Source organism: Zonotrichia leucophrys, chromosome 13, assembly GCF_028769735.1.
Source record: "Zonotrichia leucophrys gambelii isolate GWCS_2022_RI chromosome 13, RI_Zleu_2.0, whole genome shotgun sequence".
NCBI lineage: Eukaryota > Metazoa > Chordata > Aves > Passeriformes > Passerellidae > Zonotrichia > Zonotrichia leucophrys.
In genome coordinates this window covers 5,923,712-5,941,389 of record NC_088183.1, presented here as the reverse complement: position 1 = coordinate 5,941,389, position 17,678 = coordinate 5,923,712, and the positions used below count along the sequence as shown (strand labels likewise).

Sequence of the window (17,678 nt, the reverse complement as noted above, 5' to 3'; positions counted from 1 at the left end):
GTTTTGGTTTCCTGGATGTGGCTCTTGCCATCCTGGAGCTGTTTGTAGTAAATGTTGCTCACTGAGCAAGTCTGTCCCTCCCCATGCCTGCCTCTCCTTGTTGCTCCTCTCCCCACACCTTGAGTTTCTGACACGTTGATACAACAAGCACTGCAATAATTAGGGCACCATATGGCACTCGCAATCACAGAGCAATCCCAGCATCGGTGGGTTGGGTGAGCAGTCAGAAAGAATAAAAGAAGCAAGGCTGCTGGTGTGAGCAGATGACTAAATCAGCGTACTCACATGGCAGAGAAGCACTGAGTAATTTACGTGTATGTCCAAGCTGGACTTGGGGAATTTTTTGGTTTTGTCCTCATCCCCGATGAAAAGTCACCCTGGGTTAGAAGGGTGCACTGAACTGCTGCAGAGAGATAAGTGCCCTTCATGGCACATCTCTCTGAAGATGATCTTTATTATATTTGGCTTCCCTCAGGTCGCTGAGTTCTCTAATATTTCCCTGCCTGGGATTGTATTGCCATTTACCAGTTATAATGGGTATTTAGTGTTTTCAATTATTTGCTACTTCATTGAGAGCACAACAGTCATTGGAGCCATTGTGGGATTCTCAGTTAATCCTCTAAATAATAAAAGGAATCAGGGAGCATGTATAAGCAGTGAGATTTTCCTGGCCTGGCTGTCAGCTGGGAATGTGAGCAAATCATGCCCACGAGCCATCACAGTCACGCTAACAAAAGCTTTGGGGCACATGCAGAAATACAGATTGTGGAGTATTCTTGGGTTGTATCTCTGGAGAAATGTTATAGCTGTGCTTGAAGAAGAGTCTTGTGGTGATGTAAAATGCATGTCCTTTATGGATGGTTGCTCGTATGTGCAGAGTGTCAAGGATTTTGGTGTAGAAAACCCCATTTGGTGTTTTCTCCCTGCTGAAAACATCTTCTTCCAACTGAAACACTTCAGCTGCTTGGATGAAGATTGTCTTTCACACTAAATAGATGTTTTCATGTTTGCACTAAACCTTCTCTAACAACGTGGAATAGACGTGATGGATGCCACAGAAGGAAGGGCAGTTCCCAGGGAAGGTTTGTGGGTGACCTCCCAGGATTTCACCTTCTCCTCAAGGAGCCCCAGGACATCCCTTCCTTTGTTTCCACAGAGCAGATGCAAAGCAACCAACCCCTTTTTTTTCCTGAGGACAAATCACTTCCAGGTACATCTGGATGAGCATGAAGAATGGGAATATGAATACAGACAATTATGATGGAGTAGAGGCCTTGTAAATTTATACCCAAACTTACCCCCTGGTAACTCATTCATCTGCGTGTCTTGACAGAGTGCATGAGAAATAGCGGGACAATAAAGGCTTTTGTTATGCTGAAAGATGTTAATAGCTGGCCTCAGGGTGAGCTGGGTTTCCAAGACAATCGCAGATAACACAGATAACACAGCAAAACTCCCAGAATGAACACTGAAGCCTTTATTTTGTAAAATAGAGAGACTGGGGCTATGTCAGGCTGGGGGTTGTCTATAAAGGTACAGGTTTTACAGGATCTTATTTTTATGGAAAAGTACTTTCTGGGGTTGTGGGGTAGCTGAGCTGCTTGTTACGCATATGGAAATATCCAGCAAAACATCATTATAGACATCCATACCCATGGAAATATCCAGCAAAACATCATTATAGACGGCTGTGCCTCAGCGGGTGGGGTCTGGGGAGTGTCAGAGGGCGCTGGGAATGGCCCTTGTGCCCCTCCAGCCTCTCTGCCCGACTCCAGCACCACGCTGGGAACAAAAGGCAAAGAAACAGCGGCAGAGAAATACCGCAGGGAGCTGCTCTGAAAGCCTTGGGATGGTTAGTGATGTTTCAGAAAAACTTCCTTATAATTCAGTCTCCGAGGGAGGGAGGTTATAATGCAGATGTGTCCTCACCCCTGGTGCACAGTGGAGCTCCTTCTCTCATCTCCTTTCTGCCTCTTTTCACTCTTGTCTCTGCACAAGCTGCTGCCCCTCAGGGGAGACACCATCATAATCACAGCCTGTGTGAGGGATGGGGAGGTTTGCTTGTAGTTTGTAAATGTAAATCTGGACTGGCTTGGTTCCGTCTGAAAATAGTGTCCTTCCCAAGGTGATGCTTCTGTGAAAGGCTCAGGAATGAACAGCTGGAATGGGTCCATTCCTGTGTATTTAGGGAAACATACACAGGTGTTTTGGGTGGATTCCCTTGGCCTAAATGTAATGCCTGAGTGCTGGTTTCTGGTCTAAACAAGGGTATAGGTTTGCTCTGTAGTTGGTAGGACAAAAATTTGACTTTCAGAAATTGAAATTTCTCATTTCTCTTGGACAGCAACCTTGGGATGAGACAAATGGCCCTTGGGAGGTGTCTCTCTCTCCAGTGACTGCAACAGCAACCCAGAAATCCCACAGGTCAGTTGAGAGGAAACCAACACAGAGTTCAGCTGCACTGGCAGGTTTGCTCCATGCACCCCTGTACATTTAATAAAAAGCCCTTTCCAGAGCCTTCACCACAGCTGCAAAGCACAAACCTCACAACAGTTCTCTGCCAGAGGAAGAAAGTAAGAACATCCTAAGGGAAAATGCACAGAGGATCCTAGGAAGTGCTTTTACCTCAGTCTGGACATGTGGCTAGTAACAAAATGACAGGTGAGCAAGCAAGAAACTTGAAACTTGAATTTTTAAAGGCAATGCCAGTTGTTGTATATGAGAGCCATTGATGTGATGGGACAAACTGGAACTTTGATGGGATGAACACACTCCAGAAATGCCAGCCCCAAAAGTCAAACAAATGTGAAACTGTGCACATTTTGCTCTTGGTATCCATAATATAAGTAGAGCCGTTTATTTATTTTAGCTTTCATCTTCTTGCTCTTCTGTCCTCAACAGAGATAGTTTGGATCAAGTCACTTAAGTCCACACTGAACAAAATGTACCTTTGTGATTGATATCTACAAAAACTCAGAGTGACAAGGTAATAAAACTGGAAAGGTTTGGGTTCCTTCAGGGAAATCCAGTTCTGCTCACTTTGCTGTCAGAATAATGGGGTGTCTATTTTGTGGTCATAGAGTTAATGCATTTGATGCAGGTAGAGTGGTTTTCAAGTAATTTCATTCTGTTTCCTATATATATGCACATGGCACACCATTATAGACTAAATGTCTGTAAAATGGGGATGCTCTGCAACCCCAAATTATGTCTGAGAGAAAACAAACCATTCCATGGCTCCTGCTGAGCTGCTGGGGCTGGTGCTGCTTTGGAAGAGGATGGGTTCACATTTCTGAACAAAGCAGTGGTGAGGCTGGATAAACACAATGTACTGAGGGTTGATGTTTCAGATCAGGGGGAGGATTTCAGGAAATTCACTGAATGTTCCTTTGCTTCTGCTCACCCAGAGGGACAACTTAAGCAAAAAGGAGCAGTCACACTGAGAGACAGATGCCAGCTTTTGGAGCAGGGCAAGCAAAGGACAGCAAATAATGCAAGGCAGAGAAGATCTGATGGGTGATGAAGAGTTTCTTTCAGGATTGTTCGGAAAATTAATCCACAAACACCAGAGGTTTATGTCCAAAAAGGAGACAGAGGAGTCCTTTCTGGCTTTATTCAAATAAAGGGAGAGGCCATGGGGCATTCCCCTGGGATCTCTCCAATTTTTGGAGCATGCAGCCTCCTTTTTATCCCAATTTCACAGCTGCATTTCCCTTCTCTCTTTCCCCATTGGCTGAGGTACTTGAGAGGTTCAGACTCCCCGATACACCTGATACCAAAGATTTCCCAAAGATTTCCCTCTAATGTATAACCTTCCCTTTTAATATTTAATTCTTAAGGAATTTAGGGCTTTTTTCTTCCCCATTGTTTCTTTCATATTTCAATGTCTAATTTCATTTATCAACAAACCTAAAGTTTATTTATAAAAGCAAATATCTTTTTCCATTCATCAGTCAGTGGGATTCTTCTCATTGTTTCTTTTATCTCCAGAGCTGGTTTTACCTACCAGCAGACCCACAGCTTGTTTGTAAGGACAAATCCACTGTTCCTCTCAGGATGGTTGGGTGTGAGTATTTCTGAAGTCATGTTTAGTCACCACTGGGCTCTTCCCCTTGCTGAGCAAAGTGAGCATTGGTGCTGCCACGTTCTGCCACCCAAAGAAGGAGGAATTACAATATTCACTCACTCAAACAGCAGCGAGGGAGAGATGCATTGCACAATCAGTGGCTCAGGTTGCTGAAGATGCAGCACCTTCCACTGTACAGTGAAGTGCTGCCATATCCCCCTTGTGAGCAAAGGGCAGCAAAACTGGGGCTCCTTCAGCTCATTCTCATCCTGATCCTTCCTTTCCCCCTTCCCTCAGCACTCACTGTCAGATCTGAGGTAATGATGGCTTTCCACTGGATTTAGGAGAGGGATATATCTCGTTACAGGCAGTAAGAGAATCATGGCTGGAGCTGCAGAAGGGGTCAGGTGTGCGGAGCCCACTGAGGAGAGGCTGACACACACACACAGAGGCTGAAGAATTTAAGATTTTATTGTAAACAACAGTGGTGAGATTGCTCTCACCCCACTCCAGGTATCTAATCATCTGGCCTGATTCAGATTTCTACATCAGGTTAAGATGAATCAGGGTCTGAGCACACCCCTCTCTCCCCACTGGCTGCAGTCAGTGTCTGGAGCAGATGAAGTTGTCTGAGCTGGAGCTCTCTGTGTCTGCTGAGCTGGAGCTGGCCCCATATGAGAGAGAGTAAATTTGCCTGTGCAAATCCCAGTTTGAGCATTGGGATATTGCTCCCTCTTTCAGTGAAACCCGCCTGTATAGCCATTTCTACACTCCCAGCAGACTAATTATTACAGAATTTCTCTGTCATTGCTTTGCAACGGTCCACAGCTTAACTAATTTAAAAATGCAAATGAATGCTAAATTGCAGTTGAATCTGAACCATCTCTTTCTCCCTCTCTCTCTCCTCCTTTCTTTTTTTCTTCTCTGTTGGGAAAAGAAAGATACAGCAGACATCAAATGCTGATGGTGAAAATCAATCTTTCAGATTTGAGGTAATTTTAAATTAGGTCCCAGTGCCAGGGATAGTGACATCACCAGAGCTGCTTGATTGATTGGTGATTTGAGGAGAAACAGCTTGGACTCCATCCTCCCTTTGTCCTCACAGAGAGAAATGAATGTTGCAGCCTTCAGCTCTTTTCCCTGGGAGGCTTTCACACTCAGATGGCCTCAGATGTTGGGGAGAGGCATTCAGGGAGAACAGGAGCAAATGCCTGAGCTCAAACACATCTCCTTGTGCTGCCCTGCTCCCCGGGCATCAGGCTGGGGCTCTGTGCTTGTGCACAGCCAGCTGAAGGGCTGTCCCCTCTGTGGCATCCCTAACCAGCTGCTGGCACTGAGCTCAGCTCTTGGTACACTCACAATCTGTAAGATCAGCCAAGATTGTCTCATCTCTGTCCCCTCCTTTCCCTGCCTGCTGACACCAGCTCTTCCCTTATAGAGTAACTTCTTTAAGGAAGAGTCTATAGCTGCATATGTGAGAGGGACTTGAAGCTCTAGCACCATGGTTAGTGGTTTTGAGCTGCAGGATCACACGAACAGCCTAAACAGCCATTCACAGTCAGCCTCATTGCTTTCATAATGCCAGCACTGCACTGTAACGCAAACACTGAGATGGATGCTCAGAAATGGAGCCCTTGAGCATTTAGAGAGTCTGTGATGGGCTCAGAGTGAGGTATTGGGATTGCATCCCTCCATCCCTGGCAGGAGAGTCTGGAAATGCAAGCCTCCCCACTCCTGACTGCCGATCTGTGTGCTGTGTAGCTGAGTTAGGTACCCAGACAAGAATATCCAAAACAAAACTCTGTGCTTAGGGCTGAGGATAACAGACCTGCTTACCTGTTCATCCTCAGCTCATGTATTGATGATAGTCTTCATGATAAATGACATCTTGCTGAGCAAAATACAGAAAATTACAAGAATCACCCCGGAGGGCAGCTGCTGGCAGCTGTGTACACAGGACTATACTGCTGTTCATGAAGCATTTTTCTATTTTGCAAATTGATGCAGAGATGGAATTTCATGAGTGTTTGTTGACACTCATGTACAGCAGTCAGATATCTAAATGGGCTCTGCAGAGATGATTGAAATTCCAGCTTGAGTTCCTCACTGTGTCCATAGGCTTTGTAAAATCCCACACTGTTTGCTGGGCTGATGTGTGATGGGAGGTAAACATGGTTCTTTGGGGCTGTGAACCCTTTTGTTGCCCCAAAGCAGCTGCTAGATGTGCACACCCCTCACAGACACACACACACCCCCATGGACACACACACCTCTCCCCCCAGGTCCCAGACCAGTAAAGTGTGTGGGAGAGACTGGTTTTCAATTACAATTCAAATGTCACAATGATAGAGTCCTCCTAATCCTTTAACAAAAGCGTGCATGGTTAAATCAAACTGCAATGCCTCGGGCTCTGGGTAGTTTTGTTGACCATCAGCTTAGTGCCAAATCTCCTGGGATATTTTCATGGATTCAGAGCATGCAGGGGGTGCTTCCAGCCCTTGCTCTTGGCTGTCAGGCAGATGGAGCTGTTGAATTCCCATATGTGACCTCTCAATAATCCTGTGAGGAAGAGGAACCCTTGGCCTTCTGTTCCATGCAGAAAAGCTTTCAGTGTCTCAGCCTGGGTGCAAATGTGTCTGTGAGAAGGCACAGGTAGTTTTCTGTGTGGATTGACTGCATTCAAAGAGGGAGGAAGGGAGAAAGAGGAGCAAGAAAGTTTCCTGCATTTTCCCTGAGGGAGGTTTTTCCTTTGCTCTCATTTTCCCCAGGGGCTGTAGCTGGAGTTGGCAGTGCCAGCCCAGGGTTTGCTGGCTCCTGTGCATGGCAGGGCACACTCACAGAAAGAGTTCTCTGGTGGAGATTTGCTTCAGTGTTGTTCCATTATCCTGAGCTCCTGAGGGAGAGGAGAAGTCATTGCTGGATAACCCAGGTCTCTGTAGCTACGGGCTGGCAGTTTCTGTGCTCTAAGCAAGAACCTTCTGGAGGTTTCTGTGTGTGTGCCCATTAAAGCCCTCAGGGGATCACCAGCACAGGGTTGAAGGATGGCTGGAGAATTTTCCCAACATTTCCCTGGCCTCGTGTCCAGAGGGAAGGCAGAGGAGCTTTTATGCAGAGTAGAACTGCAGGAGTCCTAATGGGCTGTCATGCTGGCTGTGCATTATTGGTGGTGTTCTTGTAGGAGCTTTAGAGCCACACATGTGACAGCCTTAATTTTGGATGTGTGTACAAGGCCAAATCCTCATCTTGGTGACACCAGTGCAAAACTGAGATTTATTATAATTTTAATTTCAGAGTGAGCTCTAGGCTTTCTTTGAGAACAGGATCTGACCAAAGACCACCTGTGCAATGGGAAAACCTGGTAAGCCACAGTTCCTCTGGGCACAGAGTGCTGCAGGTCTGTGTTTGTCCTTTCCATGTGTGCTCTGAGTCAATTCCTTTAGTTTAAAACCTCATATCCCTCCTGCCTCAGACTGTGTTTGGGGGAGAAAGACTAAAACTGAATCTCCTCTTTGGGCATGTGTCAGAATCCTATGTATGTGTGTGTGCAAACACACACTCACACAAATATGTGTATGTATTCATGTATTTTTCTTTCCATATCACCTGGGGGTGTTTTTTTCCCTGTGATTCTCTGCTAGTAGGCAACAAAGCAAGTCGAAGATTAATTCCATTTAATTTTAGTGATAAAGAACATTGCAGTCACAAGAGGTTTATCATTAATGTTGGAGGACATTAAGTATTTGGGGTTTTTTTAGTTGCAAGATAATAATGTTCTAGTGTAAATGTTTTATAATTATCTCATGAATTATTCATGGTTAACTTGTTAACCCGGCATTTTATGGGATGTGGTCTCTGGAGTGCAAGGAGAAATTTAAAGATAAATAAATGTGAAGACAGGACCCAGCTGCAACAATGAAAATGCACTGAGGCCTCTGATTTATTTTCTGTCTGTGCTGAAGGGTGGTTTCATTCTTTTATTTATATTTTTGTGGTGATGAGCCACAGAACTTGAGTAAGTGGATGAGGTTATTTTCTATATATAGAGAAAGAAAAGAAACACTGGGAAATAAATCAAACTCTCTTCACTGTTTTTTAATCTGAAAGTGGTGCTTGAATTATTTCACCTATTGTTCTGCAGCTCAGAGGTTCTATTATTGTTGATACCGTCTCCATCTGGTGAAGCATTAATGAAAAATGGAAACCAGCAGATATTTTTCTTTATGCATATTATTGGGCCTTTTTTCTGTCTTCACCTTTCCTTCTACTTCCCTTTCTTCTCTCTTCTTTCATCCTTATTCTCATTTCAGTTCTTTAATAATTTCTTTTTTTTATATGATTTTTCTCTCTTTCCCTTTCCATTCTTCTCTCTGTTCCTCTGGGATTGTCTTTTTCTCCTCACTTTCCTCTGATTCTTTCACCATGTCTCACCTGTCAATGTTTTTTATTGGCTGCAACTCTCTTTTTGTTCTCTCTGTTGCTGACAGGATCTTTATGGTATATGAGCCTTGACCCCAACCTCTGAAGGAGGAATCAGACCTGGAGAAAAGTTCCTGCAATTCAAAGAAATAAAGTGGCAACTTCTGGGAGAAGAATGTTGAAACTCAAACCTGGATTTCCAGCCTGAGTGTCCATCAGGCCTTGATAACCAAGCTGCACCAGGAAGATGAGCAATAACTGCATTGCCATGTGCCAGGGACCAATGGGCAGAACACCCTGCAGGGGCCTCAGAAGGCTCCCAGCTTGCCTGGTATCCATGAATCCAAATGGAAAAGAGAAAACGGCAAATGACACTCAATCCCAAAGTGAGCCAAGCTGTCCTTGTACCCAGAGAAACAACTGACAGCTGACACACGATGGGACCTGCAGGGATTTCTGCAGGAGCAAAGGCTCCTCTGGGGAAGATTAAAGCTCAGTGCAAACCCCAAGGTCACCTCTACATGAGCAGTGGGAAGGGAACAGGGTAAAACTTGGGATCACCTGAGCTTGCTGGCATCCAGCAGGGTTGGGGTTTATTGCACTGGAGATTCCACAAAGCTTTCACCCACCAGGAGCTCTTGGCTCTGCAGAGTCTGATGGATATCCTGAAAAATTTTGGAGTGACATTTTGGAGGGTAGCTGGCAAAACACGAGCCAGCAAGACATTGTAGAAAGATGAATTCATAAGCAGAAAGTTTTAGAGAGGGTACTTGAGGATGAAAGAGTGGTTCCACCAACCTTCACCATTCATTTATTTAAATTTATGCTACAAAATGGACAGCAGAGGAAAGTCAAAACTTGCACTGATGATTTTTCATTCTCTTCCCCCCACTGCCCCTGATCTTTTATTTATGAAACTGGTCTGGGTGCACCTTTCAAATGACTTTTTTTGGCTTACTGTTTATTACGTCTTCATCAGCCTTGAAATGGCAGCTGCAGGCAGCTTGATAAATGGATGGAAAAGCTGCTTCTGCCAGAGTCAAACTAACAAAAACCCCTCAGCATCCATAAGGCTTTTTGTTTTAGCATTTCTAAAACAAGCACTATTTCCCTCAAAGCATCACTGAAGAGTGATGCTCCAGTAGCCCTGAGTGTTTCAACAAAGGGATTTTTTAATCCAGTGATGCCCAGGGCAGAAGTTCCTCACTGGGTCATGGACAGGACTCAGCCTGCAGCTCTGGAGAGCAAGGGCAGAGAAAGAGAGAGAGAGACAGGGAGAGAGAGAGAGAGATGTGGTCTTAGGAAGGCTGAGAAAATCACTCCAAAATGTGCTGGGCAGATCAATGGAGTAAATGAGGCAAAATGTATGAAGTTGGGTCCTGCTCACAGAGACTTGCAGCTTTCATGCAGCTATTTTTTACCCAGATACTTTCTGAACTCTTCATTTCCTCCCAATCCTTCTTTAAATATGAACAGCTCAATACATCCCTGCTTCAAACCTTTTGTCCTTAGCACATTTATATTCCACAGCTGGCCCAGCCTGGCAGTAAACAAGGGTTTAGCTACTGTGGCTTATTGACAGTGGTAGATGGTTCAGTCCCATCTGTGAAGGTATAAAATACCCACAAGAAAATAAATACCCCATAAGAATGTGGTAAGGAACCATCCAGGTGAAAACCTGTCATGTTATCTGCTGCAGCTTACAGCACAAATGTTGCAGCAAAGAAGGGAGACAGGGGAAATCCACCACCACAAAAACCAACCAACCAACCAACCAACCAACCAATAACATAAAAAAAAAAGAAACAAAAAAAACCAAAAAAAAACCCCCAAGAAACCTGAAAGGAATGAAAACATGTGGCTTGTGAGAGGAAGGAAGAGCTCTAGTGGTGAGTACTGCAGGCAGAATGACAGAGGCTTGTGCTCTGTTCCTCACTAAGGTTGTTTGAGCTCTACATGCAAGGAAAGAATGTGAATCTCCCCTGGCCTGAGCTGTTGGTGTGGAATTTGCCACCGTGGATCCCCCTGACAACCACTCCTGACACACTTTCCAGAGAGGTGGCAGCACTGCAAGGACACCTGATGGGCTCTGCCAAAGTTAATAATCTTATTTCCTTTCTCCTTACCATTGCCTGCCTGGGTTCTGACTGTCCCTGACTGTCTCTGGCTGTCCCTGTCTGTCCCTGGCTGTCTCTGTCTGTGTCACCCAGGGGCTGCCAAGGTCCTGGCTGCTTAGGGACACATGTTCCCAGCAGTGATTCCAGTGCCATGGCCACTCTGTGAGTTTTCTTTCCTAATTATGGGGAGCCACTCTCACTGAGTTATTGCAGTCACCCAACCCTGTCTCTTTTTTCCTGTCTGCTGCAGTCCCTCTTGAGAGCTGCCTGGATTCAGGGAGAGTTTTGCTGTTCCTTGAGGCAGGAGGTGAGTGTGGGACAGAGGGATGGATGCTGCTTTTCACTCCCTGGAAAGATGTGGCTGCCCAAGGCCAGGCAGGTGGGAATGATAATGGCAATAAGGAGGTATCTGGACCCTGTGATTCTCTGGTTATTTAGAATGCATAATTGCAGTTTGTTTAACACCAAAGGATACCCGATCATTCACAGGAAAGAAGCCAGTGGTGGGGATCAATATTTCTATTGCTCTGCTGGAAAAACAGCAGAAAAGGAATGGCTCTTTAATGATTACAGCAGAGCAGAAGAAGTCTGTGCTTAAGGCTGTTTGTAGCAGGGGCCAGCAGAGGGTTTGTGCAGTGCTGGCTCTCATTTCAGACTTGAGATTCAGTGAATGAGTGTGGGTGATGGACCCTGCACTCCAGATGTGGCTTGGCTGGAGACAGGGCAGAGAACAGCTCTGCCATCCTTGATCCAGAGAGAAAAATTAACTCACCCTGAAGATAAAATAAGGAACAGTAACTTGAGTATATCTCAGCTGAGCATTTCAGCCTCCATTTTCTGCTCAGACCATACTGATGAATATTTTTTCTGCAGGCATAAGAGTTACCAAGAGCTGACTTCACTTGGCACAGCCAGAGCTGGGTTTGCACTGGCACCTGTGGGATGCTGTAGCAGAAGCACAATCTGTTTTACCCAAATGTTTAGCTGAAAGTTTTTGTTTCCAATTAAATATTTGTTGAGCCCTTCTTGGAGGGTCTTGCAGAAGGAGTAGGAGGAAGTGACTCTCCAAATGGGATTCTGTGTAGGAATTCTTTATTATAGGCACTGACAAGGAATATGGCTCAGAATTAGCTATAACTGAGCTTGTACTTGTTTTTGTCATTAATCAATATCCTGATTTCTCATCCAGAGCTTGCAACTTGTATTTAATTATTCTGCCATGCCCTGTGAAACAAAAGACTGAGAATTGTCCCAAAATGAGAGTATTTTCTAAGTCGGTTTGGATGAGGTGGCCAAGCCTGGCTCACCATCTGTGTTTGCACTGTCCTGAGCAGCAGCCTGGGCTGACTGAACACGTGTGAATCTTGTGCTGAACTTATCCAACAGACCACTGAGTAGTTTTGAGAGAAAAAAGAAATGAAGGATCTCTACATCATAAATCAACACTGGGGGAGCTGGGACAGGTTTTCTCTTGGGGTGTCCAGAAATGCAGGCTCGGCTCCCAAGGCAATCAGGGCACCCCAGTGCTCAGTCCCACAGGTTTGCCTGGCACAAGACTGACCTCCAGTGGCACTGACTTGTGTGGTTGGGCTGTGAATCTGGGGAAGATGTGTGCAAATGCTCTTTAAAGGCCACACGTTCAGTTTTCAGGGCAGATATTTGCTCCTTGCCTTCTTCAGACCTTTCCAGCATAAGCACAGATGTTGGGGACAGTCACATGCTGAGCTGGTGAGGTGGGAAATTCTGAAAATGTTCTCATGAAATAGGAAGGAGATATCCTACCTATGGCTTCTCTCCCTGCATGCCAAAGTGGTGAGAAAGAAAGGGGTAAAAGAGAATGGGAAGAAGCTGAAACTTTTGGGGCAGAGTGAATTTCACTGTGCAAATGAAATTCTTCTGCCTGTGTTTGAGTTACTTAATCCCAGGACAGTGCATGATTTGCAGCTCTACCTCTGCAGGGTGAGGGGGAAACTCATCCCAATTTAGCCTGTGGTTCAATTCCCAGGGTGGCAAGCTGCTGGCAAGCTGCTGAATGAGGAGGAACCACCTGCATCATCACTCAGGCTTTCCTTCCTTTCCAGAAATCAACCACGCATCCTCTTTTAATGGTGGAATTACAGCTCTCTGATTCCTCTAAAATTGACACAGAGCCTTACATTTTCTATTGCTGGTGGGAGTTTGGTTCCCCCTATGTCTTTGCAGAGGGTCTCTGTGTTTCATGTGTCCTCCACACAGTTTTGTTGGTGGCTCTCTCTGACAACACTTCCCTCACTGTGTGCATACAGATCTCTCCTCATCCTTAGTGCAGCACCTTAGTGCACTTTCTGCTAGTGAGGAGTCACTTGGTGGATTTTTGGAAGAGGTGTCCTGGCTGGCTGATAGCTACTGGAGCTCCAACAGAAGGAAGAAGATGTTTCCTGTGCCAGTGGAGAACTTCTGTGAGTGGTAGGACACAGCAATGCAGAATGCTTATTAATCTGTGAGCAGGTGAGGAACCCACCAGCTGCTAGAGAGAGGTCCTGGTGCTGATTTCCACATGAAACCTGGCATCACAGAGTAAGGACAGGATAAGGTATGAGGGGCTGCCCTGGATCTAGTTCAGTTGCATTTTTATCTCTGTGTTCAAGGGGAGAGCTGCCATTGGTGTGTGACTTTTGGGCACCCAGGGCTGCATTAACCAAGAGAGATCTTTGACATTCCACCTGTGTAGGTAATCAAAGGTCATCCTGGACTAAGTACATCTGGTATTCAGACTCAGAAAAGCTCAGATTTAGCTCAGATTTGTACTCAGGACAGATTCCAATCACAGACTTTGAACTGAGGCACTTGTCCCCTGTCAGAATCTGGAAAGGGGAGGTGGAAAGGTCACAGTGCCCTTGGCCCTGACCAAGAGAAGCATTCACCTGGGGATTTCTGCTGATGTCTGTTGTGGGGCTCAGGGGTTGGGGTGAACCTGGACAGGCTGCAGAATGGAGAGATGAAATGCCTCACTGAAAAGGAACAGCAGGAGCTGGGAGAGGTCTCTGGAGGGAGCAGGGCAGGCACAGCTGAGCTGCCTTTCCCAAAGCCTGCTTAGCATAGGCCAAGGCCCTCATTTACTATTGACTGCAGGGATGTTTTACAAGTGCCCCTTCTGGTTCAGAGAGATATGAAATCTGTCTGTAATTAAGTTAATTTGGAGTTGAACATGGGCAAAGATAATGAGGTGGAAATAACAAAAGAAGAAAGATGGGAAGGTGTTGCTAAGGAACAGGTCTTTTGCATTAAATCCTCTCCCTTCCCCAGTGAAATAAAACCATTTTTAGGATCTTTATGGCTGAGTGATGGGGCAGACAGAGCACAGGCATGGAAATGACTGCTAGATCAAGAGTTCAGTATAATAAAGGAGATAAGAGGAGGGGAGTGACTTGGAGAATTGAGAAAGGCAGGAAGGGTGACAGCTGTGGCCAGCACAGTTCAGTGCCAGAGCTTTGGGCTCAGCAGAGGGGTGTCCTGTGCCTGACTCACCCCTTGTTTGAGGGAATTCCCAGTGCCCTGACCCTCCACTGCAAGTGCTCTGAGATATGGACACAAGGACAGGCCACCACCACTTATCAAGATCCAGGTCTTGCTTATCAAAGATCAGAAACAGCCCTGCCCAAAGCACAAGGCTTTGAACTTCTCCAGTGCTTGACCCTGCTGAGAATTCCCACTGGAGTCAAGCATCAGTGTGAAGGCTTAAGATTGCTTCTCCTTGGCTTTTAGAAATATAATATGTTCAAGCCAGAAGGAGAATGGAAGAGAGGTCCACAGAAAGGACCAGAATATTTAACAGCCAGCAAAGCATAAGCAAATAGACAAGTCATTATCAATGAGTTTGTTTGAATTTGACAGAGCTTTCCTGCAAACATGGGGGAGGCAAGGGGGGCAAAGAATTCCCCACCAGTGTGAGCTGTAATAAAGGACCTGCTGTTTTCTGATTCTCACTCTCTGTGAAAATTGAAAAGGTTAGCCAGGTAATTGAAATCGGGACTGGAATACAAATAACGGTGTGAGAACCCTACAGCTGGAAAATAAAGTTGCAGGGAAAAGATTCAGTCCTCAGTGGAATTTCTTAGCAGCAAAAAGACTGGATGGATGGGGGGAAAGAGATGATTTTCAATATACCTGCTCCTCTTGGGAGAGCAGACAGGGAATGAAATGAGACCTGAAGGAACCAGGCTGAGATGAACACTTATATGAGTGTTCCTTGCTGTTAATGCAAGAGACACACAAAAACTGGGCTGTGCTGAGGCTGAATCATGTCTGGCAGTCCTTGCTGCCTCTTGGAGGAGTGCAGTGGGTGTGCTGGGATTTGCCAGGCTGCCATGTGAGCCCCAGCCTTGGGACTATTTAGTGTTATAGGCACAGAAAGCCAGCTCCACATGACTCAGCCCCTCATCTTGGGACTGGGATCCATAACCAAAGCAGATTTATCTGGGCCAGTGTCAACTGCTGTTCGTCTTTGTTATATGCAGGAGCACAAACTGGTTTGCATCATTTTAAGCTAAGAGCTTGCTGTGTCTCAGTTCCAGTGCTGCTGAAATGGAAATTTATGCCTGCTCTGTTTCTGTGGTTTGTTTTTCTGTGGAAGCAGGTAACCTGAGCTGGGAGGAAACTGTGCTGCAGGGCTTAGGGGAAGCTGAGTTTTGTGGTGCTAACCAGGCTTGTTCACGCTCAAAAAACCCCTTTTTCATGCAGGATTTCCCTAACACCAAGCCAGCTAACAAACCCCAGGCTGTACCTGGCTAAATAAACATGGTTAAAGATACCTCCAGGTTCCTGTGTTAATGCTTTGTTTCCTTCCTCACAGTCTGGTGAGTTTTTCTGTTTCCCAAAACTCTGACTCTTTTCAACTGTGACTCTTGTACTTTTTTGCTGCAGTTGCTCTGTGCTGCCCAACCCACCTGCACTGCAGTCAACAGCAGCACGAAAAAAACTTCTTTTTGGAGACTTTCCATTGAGTCCAGGCAGCTGTTTGGCTCTGGCAGGACAGATCTCTTCCCTGCCCTTGTCATCTCCAAAGGAGTAAAGGAAAGGAAACTGCAAGGTTGCAAACAAATGCTGCAAATGGTACAGTGCTAGAGCTTTGTTGGAATTTCTCTGCCTTTGGAGGCAGCAACCCAGAGCAATGAACAAAGGGGTAGGTGAGCCCCTGAGGGTGCTCTCCTCCCTCTGTTTAGTGGTGATTTAGCTGTGAGCCATTTGCTTTGCTCATTTGGAGCACGATTTTCCTACTGAGTCATTTGTGAGGGAGTCTCTCGGGTTCTGGAGAAATGAAACAAATTGGAAGGGTCTGATAAACACACCTGCTCTGCAACAAAGAGCTCACAGCGCTCCAAGGTGACTTGTGCCTGGCTGTGTTTTTCAGCTGCAGAAGTTATGCATAAAAACTACCTGTAAAGCACCTAAAGTAGATGACTGAAGTAGGTCAGATAAATTGGTTTAAGCACAGCTTTTTCCCCCTCTCATTTGACTGGAAAAAGGAATACAGTTTTCCTCTGATGGAGATCGTGTTGTACACGTCTGAGTCAAAGGGTTTTCTGGAAGACCCACATCTAGCCAAAAAACCAAACAAAATCCTGTTCCTCTGGGAAGGATCCACTGCATTTCATAAAATAATGTAAGCTGGGGATGCAAGAAAAAAGTTATTTGGGATTTTACAATTAGAAAATCAGTCTTTTATTCATGAATTAGCTATCCTAGTGGCAAGCAAATTACTCCAACAGCTCCCATACACCTAAAATTAATCTTTCTTTAAAAATTAAGTGGATTTAAGTTAATTTGCTTTTAAAACATCAGACACAGCTTTTCAGGGTTTCAAGAAGTCTAGGTGATAAAAGAAAGTCTTCTTCTACTGGTAGCAAATGAGCTTAGCTCTGTCTGGGTATGACCAAGGCAGGCTATTGATTACCCAGAATGTAAATGGAAAGAAATGTTGAGGAAAATCAACAACCCTTGACTCTCCTGGAGAGGTTCTTACATTATGGTCCATTTTGTATGTGTCAAATTTCTTTTTCAGAGTCAGGGAATCATGCACAAGATGTTCACTGTCTTTTGGTGCATGGTGACCTGCCCTAACAACCTCAGATGTGTGTTTTTCCCCAGGAGAGGAAACCTGCAGGGCCCAGATTTGGCAATTTTCTGCAGTTTCTTTGGGAACTCTTTTAACCCCCAGCTCACTCTGAAGGACATTTGCCATCATTGCATTGACTTGGATCAAATTCTAAACTCAAATTTTAATCCTTGCAACAGCTTGTTTGATTTCTTGTTCATTCTGCTTTCATTATCATAATTCTCCTTACATTAATATCCATTTGATATGGAAATGCCACAGCTCAGCAATTTGCTAGTTTGTAGAAGAAGAAACCTCAGTGGGGAAAATATTAGCAAGTGTCATAACAAAGGCAAAGAAAATGAGACAAATGTGGGAAAACAGAGAGGGAAAGCAGGCCTGGCTGTTCCAGAGGCTGGGAAGGAGAAATTTCTGCTTTGGGACCCTCTCCTTGCTGTGACAAGAGAGTTTTGTGCTGCCCAGTTTGTAACCTCCTCCCCTGTAGAAGCAGTTGTGCAAATTCTTGGTCACAAGGTCCATGGGGATTTGTCTGGTTTTGTGTAAATATAGCAAAAATATTATATATTTTATATATATACATATTTTATATATATATATTTTTTTTTTTAAAGGACTGTGATTTGGAATGAGCTCTTGGTGTCCTGCACATGAACATTTGGGGAATGTCCATCTTCTGCCGCTCACATGGAATCAGAGGGAGAAACAAGAAGGATTTCTGGAGCATGGACCAGGCTTAGGTAGACAGAGTTTAGTATATTTATTTTCATGTTACAGATACAGATAACCATCTCTGCAACTGGAATGTACATTGAGTTTTACTGATAAGCTGTGGTTTAAACACTTCAAAACACAGTGGTGTTCAAAAACTTTTCATATAAACTGAACTGAACCATCTTTTGCTGTTCAGGGTGGTTTTTCCAACTGAACCTGGTGTTAGATCTGAGCATCACTCACTGGCAACAACCACAATTCTTCTCCCCTTTGA

The 17,678-nt window shown here is 45.0% G+C and overlaps 1 long non-coding RNA gene across 1 annotated transcript; it reads left to right on the top strand.

Moving 5' to 3' along the window:
- The first annotated feature begins 8,571 nt into the window (after positions 1 to 8,571).
- LOC135453773 (uncharacterized) lies at positions 8,572 to 17,412 on the top strand. Its single transcript, XR_010441943.1, has 3 exons — positions 8,572 to 10,906; positions 12,885 to 13,037; positions 17,305 to 17,412. It is a non-coding gene; the product is annotated as an uncharacterized LOC135453773 (long non-coding RNA).
- The last annotated feature ends 266 nt before the right edge of the window (positions 17,413 to 17,678 follow it).